The following is a 10656-nucleotide window of genomic DNA, read 5'->3' on the forward strand; positions in this document are numbered from 1 at the left end:
GTGGCTGGGTTTGGGGAGGCGACGTTTCTGGAAGCTGCTGGAAAGCGCTCGGGTGGCGGAGGTGACGCCGACGGCCAGGCGGGGGAAGGCGGGGGAGAGTGGGGCGTGATTAAAACTAGTGCGCGGCCGGCAGCGGAGGGATTACGCTAAGGAAAGATTCCGGCGCGTGTCTCGTTGCGCCTTGGCCGGGCGAGCCCGGGTCGAAAGCCGACGCGCCCTGAGTGACTTGGGTGGGCCGGCGGGCGGGCGAGGAGCGAAGGCCCCCACAGCTGGCGGAGGGTGCGATGGAGGGGCTCTTGGCCGGCGCCCGCCCGCAGCGCCGAGGTTTCCGCGTCGGGGCAGGCGGCGCGGGTGCACGATAGTCCGCTCTCATGAAAGCCTCGGTGAGAGCCGAGCTGCCACAGAGCCTGTTCACAAAGGGTCACCACACACGGAGCTGCCCCTCCCTGTCTCCCTAAACCCCAGTCTGCGAGGCTAGGGCCTTTTTTTTTTTTTTTTTACCGGGATTCTGGGTGTTTCTCCTCCTTTCCTCCCTCCCAGATCTTCTCACGGTAAGGGGAGTAGCCGCAGCACGGGGACCCCATTCTTGGCTAGTCAGGGGCCGAGATGTTCCTAGCGCGCTCCTGTCAGCTGCCCTGCCTTGTAACTTCAGAGAAGGGGAGTTCTCTGTGAGTCGATGAGTTTTCAGGCTCTGCTTTCGTAGGAAGGTCCTGTGGCTTCACGAACATCATGACCGCGCGTGCTGTTTCTTGAGTCTTGCATCCTGAATCTTGGGGCAGCATATTCCAGGAGTCCTTGGCTCGGTTGATCCTGCGTCCTAGAATAACATGTTTCTGACCCATTTCCTTACAGAATAGTCACCACTGGCATTTTGGACTGTGGGGCTTTTTTTAAAGTGCTCTCAAGCTAAGTAATTTAAATATTTAATGATGATCGTTTTGATAAGATAGTATAGAGGAAATCAGTCCCCTGTACCAAGAAATCCAGTGAGAAGGATTTTAGTTTTCGTTACTACTGAATGTAAATAGCTAAGAAATGGAACAGGGAATTTGTTTTTTCCAGACTGAAAAATAGTCTGGTTAGTTTTTGTTCACCTTTTTTGTTGTTGTACTAGGTAAGTAACGTGCGGATATACTTGTTAAGATCTAGCTATTAGGTTTTCTTTTTCTTATTTTAACGAATTAGGAAAATATGAGAAGGTAGTATTTCGTTCTGAAGTAGTAGCCAAAACTCAAGGAGATTTACTTCATTTTCACACTTGGTATTTCCGTTTTTAGAATGGAATACACTTTTCTGTAATAAACACTTGCTGAATGTTAATGTCATATATTGAACAAAGTAATTGATTCAGTTAAAATGTCCATACAATTTTAAGATTGAAAATCAACATCCCCAGACTGATTCATATCAAACATTGTTGCCTGCAGAGTTGATTTGTAGTCTTTCAGTGCAAATTGGGTATTTTGCCGAGGAAAAAAATTTATAGTAACAGAAGCAAAGTGGAGGTGGGGCTTGAGTTACGGAAAGAAAAGAATGGATTTTAGTGTGCTCGGTGTTGATTGCAGAGCTTTTTCCATTTGTGAAAAGTAGAGAAAAACATGTAAGACTTTATATAAGATTGCTAATAATATAAAAGTCAATCAGGAGAGGTTGACTAGAAAATTTCCCTTGGTTTATATTAGAGTAATTATAATTAGAGAAAAATGTGTACATTTCTGCTTATTTCTCACCATTATATTTGGAATCCCTCTTTCTATGAACATTGGTCCCCAAAAAGTGCAGTTATCTTCCCATAGAATTCACAACTGACTGCCGCCATACTCTTGTTAGCCGTATGGGACAGGAGTTTTATTTACCCATTTTCATTAAAAAATAACATGATCTAATCAAAGGGAGCTAGCTTATTAAATTAATAATTAATGAGCAGCTCTGATAAGAATACGGTATTGTACAATTAGGATTCCTGCCCCCCACCCCCGCATTGTCAGCTTTTGATCCTCTCTGCTAGGTTGGATTCCTTAGTGATAAAACAAGTCTCTCCAAACTTGGGATATAAAAGCCGCCTGGTATAACTGCTTGTTCTGGTCTCATCCAGAAGATGAGAGTCGAAGTGATTAATCGCGTCTTGTAGCAGCACTGTTGTGAATACAGCCCATATTATCTCTAATACCAACATTCAAAAGGATTTGAAAAGCAAAAGCATTTTAAGCTTGGAGATAGTATTCATTTGGGAGCAAAATGCAACCTGAACTAATAAAAAGGTATATATAGTCTTCATTTATCCATTATGTTTTGCTGAAGAAATATTAATATGCTTGATTATGAGGTGCTGCTCTTGGCCACTGGTATGTAAGGTGTTTTGAAATGGTTTGTGTGCCTTGTGACATTTTTTAGTTCACAGAAATTCTTGTTTCTAAAACATCCAGTCCCTGGGTTTTGGTTAAGCAATGTGAATGTATATTAATATTTTTGGCAGTACACTTGGGCCAGTATTTGCATACTTAAAAATATAAGAAATTTTAGTTCTTGCACTCAGTGAATTCAGTTCAGTTAGGAGGACAGTTAGCATACTGTAATATGTGCAGTGATAGAGATGTACACAACCTATTTGTGAATACAGCCATGTAGTGACCACGCAAGAAAGTAGTATGAGAGTTTGATCTTATTTTGTACTTTTAGACTGTAATTTAGACAGAAGGTGACAGCCCATTATGTAACCTAAACTTAATTTGGCTCTGATTTTCACTCACAAAATGAGAAGACAGAAGATAAGGAAGAGCCCTAGAGCAGATGCTGAAATTTTGGATTTCTAATCTTAATTCTTCTGCTGTGTGACCTTATATTCCAGAGCAACATACAGTTCCGAAAGCCAGCAGTGCATTTTTTCTGATGACAGAATAACGTTCAATAAGTAATTGTTGAAGTAATCATACAACACGTTGATTAGCAATCAGGAGGGCTTCAAATCAAAAAATGAAAGCTGATATAGAGGAAACACTCTTTCCTAATTGGGAAAGAGGTGTCACTTTGAGATGAATTTAATAGTCATAAGGACTGAAAGGAAATTAGTATTATTTGGAAGGAATCTTGCATTCCCCAGAGTTAATGCTGTCATTTAATTTAGGCAAGAGAATCTGCCTAAATTTAATTTAGGCAGGAGAATTCTTATCAGATAAGTGTTGGCAGAAACAACAGCAAAAAAATTGAAAAATAGAAGGTTGGGGAATGTTCTGTAGTAACTTCTCCCCTGAAGCTGGCATTGTAGCACATGACCCACACATACTTTTAGGCCCTTCAATTCAGTTCAGTTCAGTCGCTCAGTCGTGTCTCACTCTGTGACCCCATGGACTGCAGCACGCCCAGCTTCCCTGTCCATCATCAGTTGCAGGAGCTTACTCAAACTCATGTCCATTGAGTCAGTGATGCCATCCAACCATCTCATTCTCTTATCGTCCCCTTCTCCCACCTTCAATCTTTCCTGGCATCAGGATCTTTTCTAGGAAGTCAGTGCTTCACATCAGGTGGCTAAAGTATTGGAGTGTCAGCTTCAGCATTGTCTGCAATGAATATTCAGGACTGATTTTCTTTAGGATGGACTGGTTGGCTCTCCTTGCAGTCCAAGGGACTCTTACGAGTCCTCCAACACCACAGTTCAGAAGCATCAATTGTTTGGCGCTTAGCTTTCTTTATAGTCCAATTCTCACATCCATACATGACTACTGGAAAAACCATAGCTTTAACTAGATGGACCTTTGTTGGCAAAGTAATGTGTCTGCTTTTTAATATGCTGTCTAGGTTGGTCATAGCTTTTCTTCCAAGGAGCAAGCATCTTTTAATTTCATGGCTGCAGTCACCATCTACAGTGATTTTGGAGCCCCCAAAAATAAAGTCGCTCACTGTTTCCATTGTTTCCCCATCTATTTGCCATGAAGTCTTGGGACCGGATGCCATGATCTTAGTTTTCTGAATGTTGTATTTTAAGCCAACTTTTTCACTGTCCTCTTTCACTTTCATCAAGAGACTCTTTAGTTCTTCTCTTTCTGCCATAAGGGTGCTGTCATCTGTGTATCTGAGTTTATTGACATTTGTCCTGGCAATCTTGATTTCAGCTTGTGCTTTGTCCAGCCCGGCATTTCTCATGATGTACTCTGCATATAAGTTAAATAAGCAGGGTGACAATATAGAGCCTTGACATACTCCTTTCCCGATTTGGAACCAAGCTGTTATTCCATGTCCAATTCTAATTGTTGCTTCTTGACCTGCATACAGATTTCTCAAGGGGCAGGTAAGGTGGTCTGATATTCCCATCTCTTTAAGAATTTTCCACAGTTTGTTGTGATCCACACAATCAAAGGCTTTGGAGTAGTCAAAAGCAGAAGTAGATGTTTTTCTGGAACTCTCTAGCTTTTTCGATGATCCAGCGGATGTTGGCAATCTGATCTCTGGTTCTTCTGCCTTTTCTAAATCCAGCTTGAACATCTGGAAGTTCACAGTTCACGTACTGTTGAAGCCTGGCTTGGAGAATTCTGAGCATTACTTTGCTAGTGTGTGACACTGCTGAGTATTCTCCTCTTTGCATAACTGACTCTCACCCTTCAATTTCAGCTTAAATTTCGCTTGTCAGGCTGTGCACCTATGTAAGCTGCTCTTACTCTCCATCCTTACTCTAATTCCTCATTTCACCTACTGTTTGTTTTCTTCGTAACATGTACTTATATGCTATTGTCTGTCTTCCTACTAGGTGTAAGCTTTGTGAGGGCAAAAACTACATCTGTTTGTTTTTTTTTTTTCCCCATTGTTGTATATACATTGCATGGTACATACTGCATATTTGTTGATAAATAAATTATTTTGGTGGTTCCCAAATTACATGGCTGACCAAACCTGCTTAAAAATGGAAATGTTTTCAACAGTGTATTTCCCCGTGTTTTTATATTTGTTAGTTCAAGGTTGATACAGGAAATGTGTTGATATATATAACTTATGTACTCATCTTCTTGAGCTTTTATTGAATGTGCAAGGCACTGTGCTAAACGCTAGGTGAATACAAAGGTGGGTGATGCATAGTCCTCCCTAAAGAGAAGCACTAACGTTTTTAAGCAAACAGCTTTAATGCAAGGCAAAATGAAATAAATGCTAAATTTGTACAAGCAATGATGTATAGCAGCAATGAAGGAAAAAATGATTAATTACAGGAAGGGCCTTACAGAGTTTAATTTTTATTTTGGTCTTGAGATAGAAAAGAGGAGCTGACGTCCTTATAGAGACAAATATTTTAAGGACTTATCTTCACTGTCTTTCACTTTAAAAGTCCTTAAAATTATAACATGGACCACAAAGCAGTCTTATAAAACATTGTCATAAAGCAGTCTTTGAACTGCAAGGAGATCAAACCAGTCAGTCCTAAAGTAAATCAACCCTGACTATTCATTGAAAGGATGGATGCCAAAGCTCTTATACTTTGGCCACCTGATGCGAAGAGCCGACTCCTTGGAAAAGACTCTGATGCTGGGAAAGATTGAAGGCAAGAAGAGAGGGGGGTGACAGAGGATGAGATGATTGGATGGCATCACTGACTAAATGGACATGAGTTTGAGTAAACTCCAGGAGATGGTGAATGACAGGGAAGCCTGGCATGCTGCAGTCCATGGGGGTCGCAAAGAGTTGGACATAGTGACTGAAAAACAACAACAAAGCAATTTTTAATAAAATTATTCTGGCCTTAACATTATACTTCTAAGATTAAGGCTAGCTATACAATTAGCTTGACTGTTTTGACTAGTTTGGTGCTTTCCAACTAGTTGATAAGTCATCAGTCTTAACAGTTGGTTCTTGACTGACTGCTAATGGCAGTTAGTAATTATTTAGTAAACTAAACAATTGAGACAAAACCATAATGATTAAACAGTTATTTTTTGAGTGCTTTTTAAGCCACTGGTGGCCTTTAATGTATGATTCTCTGGCTGTATAACAAGTTAAAATATAATCTGTTTTGCAGTGGTCTAATTTTTTTTTTAAGTCTGCTTTTGCTTTCCTTCTTTTGTGTGTTTTCCTAAGCAAGACAGACCTCCTTCCCAACCTACTAAAAGCAGCAACAGCAGAGCTTTTAGATTGACAGACTTGGTTTCATCTTGGCCACTTCTCTTCTTAATCACAGTTCTGCCCCTTTACAATTTTGTTACTTCTGACATATTTTACCCCCTTGAGGCTCAATTTCATCTCTAAAATGAAAATTTCTGCTAATCTCATTCTGTCATTTAACTAGTTTGATGAGTTCAGGCAAATTATTTAATCTGTCTGGGCCTCAGTTTTTCCATATATGAAATGAAATCGTCTCAAACGAGGTAATATATAGGAGAGTGTCTACAGTTAAGAAGCCCTCAGCAGATGTTTTCCCCTCATCCTCTTCCACCTCATCCACCTCTTCCATCCCTGTATATCTTTCAAAGTTTGCTTCAAGTTTTGTTTGCTATCATCTTTCCTTTGCTAGCTCATAGCAGGCTCCTTTTTTCCAAAGTCATTGCACCTGCCATGTATATCTTGGGTTGGGGCTTCCCTGGTGGCTCAGACGGTAAAGAATCTACCTGCAATGCAGGAGACCCAGTTTCAGTCCTTGGGTCGAGGAGATCCCCTGGAGAAGGGAATGGCAACCCACTCCAGTATTCTTGCGTGGAGAATCCCACAGACAAAGGAGCATGGAGGGTTGCTAGTCCATGGGGTTGCAAAGAGTCGGACACGACTGAGCAGCTGACTTTCACTTTGACTAGATTCGTATGGATCAGCATTGTTTTGAGAACTTATTAAAAGCGCAGTTATTTGGGTCCCATTCCTGAGTTTATAGGTTTGGCATGGGGTAGGTCTTTGTTTTTACCTTTCTCTTTCAGATGTTCTGATTCTCACAGATGATCATAATTTCTCACATGTTTGGTAATAATTACGTGCTTAAAGTTTATATTTGTTAGGTAATTCTTTATTATGTAACCTTTCGGGTGTTCTAGTTTATATGCCAAATAGACTATACACTGCACAAGGGCACAAAATACCCCTAATAGTTTGTATTTAGTTTAGAAGTTGATAAGTTGCCCCCTCCCCTTTTTTTCCCTTACTGAAGTTTGGATCCAGTTTAGAAATAGGACACAGAAGTCAGATAGATGAAGATTCTGATATAAGTTAATTACTGAAAAAGTTGTTTGGAAAATGTGTCTGAGGTTTGCAGAAACAATGAACTCCCTAATGTGGCACTCCAGAATTACACAGATTTAAACCTCATGTTTCTCTTTCTACAGGAGTAGAGCTTGTCCCACTATATTTACTGTGTGACAGAGGGCAGACGAGAACAAACAGCTCTGTTCAGTGAGACAAGTCGCAAGTGGAAAGGAGACAAGTAGGTGAGATTAGACAAGTATTAGACAAGTAGGCTTCCCTAATAGCTCAGCTGGTAAAGAATCCGCCTGCAATGCAGGAGACTCCGGTTCGATTCCTGCTGGAGAAGGGATAGGTTACCCATTCCAGTATTCTTGGGCTTCCCTTGTGTCTCAGCTGGTACAGAATCTGCCTGCAATGTGGGAGACCTGGGTTCGATCCCTGGGTTGGAAAGATCCCTGGAGAAGGGAAAGGCTACCCACTCCAGTAATCTGGCCTAGAGAATTCTATGGACTATATACAGTTCATGGGGTCGTAAAGAGTCGGACTCGACTGAGTGACTTCCACTTTCACTTCACTTTTAGGTGAGCCTCAGAATTCCTTCTCTCAAACTTGTTATCAGACCAGTTACTCCCTCCTACCTAGGGAGGAATTAGTGAGAAGTTAGAGGTCAGCATGAATATTACCCTAATGAAGTTTCATGTGGAATATGAGAGAGCTTTTTTGCCCTCAATGGTACTCGGTAGGTATTTGTTAGTGAGTTTTGTTTTTTGTTTTTAACTACCTTACATTGCATCAACATGTGATTTTTAATACCTAAATGAGAAGTTAAAGAGACTTATAACTTCAACCAGTTAAATTAATACATGTTATTAAATATTATCCCTGGCTCTGTAAGAAATTTTCCCAAAACTGCCTATAAGACAGCATTTATTATTTCATGCAGTTTTTGATGATCAGGAAATTGGGAGTGATTTAGCTGGGTGGTTCTAATTCAGGGTCTCATGTGGTTGCTTGAGTGTCCTCCCAACATGGCAGCTGGCTTTCCTCCAGAGCAGGTGTCTGAGAAAAAGGCAGAAACCACAATATCTTTGATAATACAGCCTTAGAGTGACATCCCATCACTCTGTTGCACAGACCCACCTTGATGTAATGGGAGGGATGAACACGGTGTAAACAGCAGGAGACCGGGCCCACTGGAGCCCACCTCATACCGGCTACTGCAAATATGTAACATGTTTGATTTTGTTGCCTTACATTGCTTCATATGAGAGCAAGTAATTCAGTAATGTTTAAAATCCCATTAAAATTATTAAAGTACTAAGGGAGTTGTGTGGAAGAGTTGTATTTTTGTATATATTACGGTATAATATCCTAGCTGGAGAACTGAGAGGATGATTTTCTACTGGTTGTTCTTGCCCTCCTGTCAGCTCTGTGTCTAAAGTTTACTTAGTATGATCATGGTCTTCCTGCTAGTCTGTGAAAGTTCCAGTGAGCTACAGGCTGACTTACTATAAGGTAATAATAGCTACAATTTTTATCTTTATATGGTTCTGGTCTTAGGGAAAGTGCTTCTTAAAGTCTGATTCCCAATTTCTGATTTATTCAAGTGAAGGTTTTTTGCAGTGGTAATCTGGGTGAGGTGGACTAGATGACTAGTGAAGGTCATTTGCCTCACTGAAATAGTCTGTAGACCCAAAGGAATTGAAAACCACTCTAAGTGTCAATGATTTGATTAATATTCCAGTGTCAAAGCACTAAAGTCCAAGTAAATGAAATAAAATGGTTAAAAATCGTTAACTGTTTTGCTTTACTCATTTCATCATAATTTAAATCTCATATAACATGCTAAATAGTTTCAGTTTTGTAAGCTAACAGAATTGCAATGCAAGGTAGAGGGAATTTATGTTCATTGAATTAAAGAGTATAAAATTCATTTGTATAAAAAATTCTATTTTTAATGCTTTCCAACACTATGAAAAAGATGATAATTTGAAGATTGTGGCAGAAAATGTTTTAAGATGAATTGACAGAACACCAAAGAATTGATGCCTTCAAACTGTGGTGCTGGAGAAGACTCCTGAAAGTTCCCTGGACAGCAAGGAGATCAAACCAGCCAATCTTAAGAGAGATCAACCCTGAATATTCACTGCCAGGACTGATGCTTAAGCTGAAACCTCCAGTATTTTGGTCATCTGATGTGAACAGACGACTCATTGGAAAAGTCCCTGATGCTGGGAAAGATAGAGGGTAGAAGAAGAGGGGGTCAGAGGATGAGTTGGCTGGACAGCATCACTGATGCAATGAACATGAACTTGGACAAACTCCAGAAGATGGTAAGGAACAGGGAGGCCTGACATGCTGCAGTCCATGGGGTCACAGAGTCGGACAAAACTGGGTGACTGAACAACAGCAACAATAAATGTTCCTTGAAATTCTAGCTGTAAACGTTGTGTCAATTTGCATTTTAAGTTGCTTAAAGAACATTAATTAAATTGTTTAAAGAATTTGTACATAAATGACCAGTTAAAGAAGCCAAATATTAATATAGTCAAATTTTTCATCTGTGTTTAACCTGTTTACTATATTGACAGAGGAATGTACAGAACATACCAGCACCAACCCAGTAAACTCATCTGGCTATTATAATTTCCAGTCACGTAGGCATTATTTGACAGCAGCTTTCACCCTCAAGTATAAGGAGGCACTATTTTGCTAATCAGCAAAGAAATTTCAGAGACTTCATTTTACTTTCCAAATGTAATTTGTCATGATTAATCAATAAAATGATATTTGGTTTGGGTACTGATTAGCTTTAAGATGAGATCTCCCATGAATTCTTACAGTAAATGGAGATGATAGTATATTTTTTCTGAATATGGAGTATATAAGCCCTGAAATTTGCTCAGTTGAGTATGAAAAAAATCTTGGAATAATTGAGAATTTTCTGAAACTAAAAGACTTTGCAGAGAAAGAGATCAGAAAGTTGGGAAATGTTAATTTTAGGATATTGTGCCAAAAACAATAAATACACTTAACTACCCTCAAAACCTTCCCTTCCAGGACAGAACAAGTTAAATGTCATAACGGAATCATCCAATCCATTCTGTAAAACAGATCTTTTCAAAGTCTTTGAGAGAGACCAAAGAAACGTGATAACAATTGCAGTGCATGGACTTGGATTAAATCTTGGTTTGGGCCGGGGGCTGGGGCCAGGAACCTGCTTTAAAACACAGTGGAAAATTCAAGTATGCCTAGCTATAGAATATATTTGGGAATATAGTTTTCTGAGTGTGTTTATGGCTATTAAAAGAGCCTCTTGATGAAAGTGAAAGAGGAGAGTGAAAAAGTTGGCTTAAAGCTCAACATTCATGGCATCCAGTCCTATCACTTCATGGCAAATAGATGGAGAAACAGTGACTGACTTTATTTTTCTGGGCTCCAAAATCACTGCAGATGGTGATTGCAGCCATGAAATTAAAAGATGCGTACTCCTTGGAAGGAAAGTTATGA

At 40.0% G+C, this 10656-nt stretch overlaps 1 long non-coding RNA gene across 2 annotated transcripts; it reads left to right on the top strand.

Annotated features, from left to right (window-relative positions):
• The first annotated feature begins 87 nt into the window (after positions 1-87).
• On the top strand, positions 88-9591 carry LOC109566808 (uncharacterized). 2 transcript variants are annotated; one of them, XR_011569738.1, is made up of 2 exons: positions 88-8661; positions 9128-9591. It is a non-coding gene; the product is annotated as an uncharacterized lncRNA (long non-coding RNA). The 2 variants fall into 2 exon arrangements; XR_011569739.1 differs by having other exon boundaries at positions 88-7885.
• Positions 9592-10656: the final 1065 nt, after the last annotated feature.

The sequence above is a fragment of the Bos indicus genome, chromosome 12, assembly GCF_029378745.1.
Source record: "Bos indicus isolate NIAB-ARS_2022 breed Sahiwal x Tharparkar chromosome 12, NIAB-ARS_B.indTharparkar_mat_pri_1.0, whole genome shotgun sequence".
In the NCBI taxonomy this organism is placed as follows: domain Eukaryota; kingdom Metazoa; phylum Chordata; class Mammalia; order Artiodactyla; family Bovidae; genus Bos; species Bos indicus.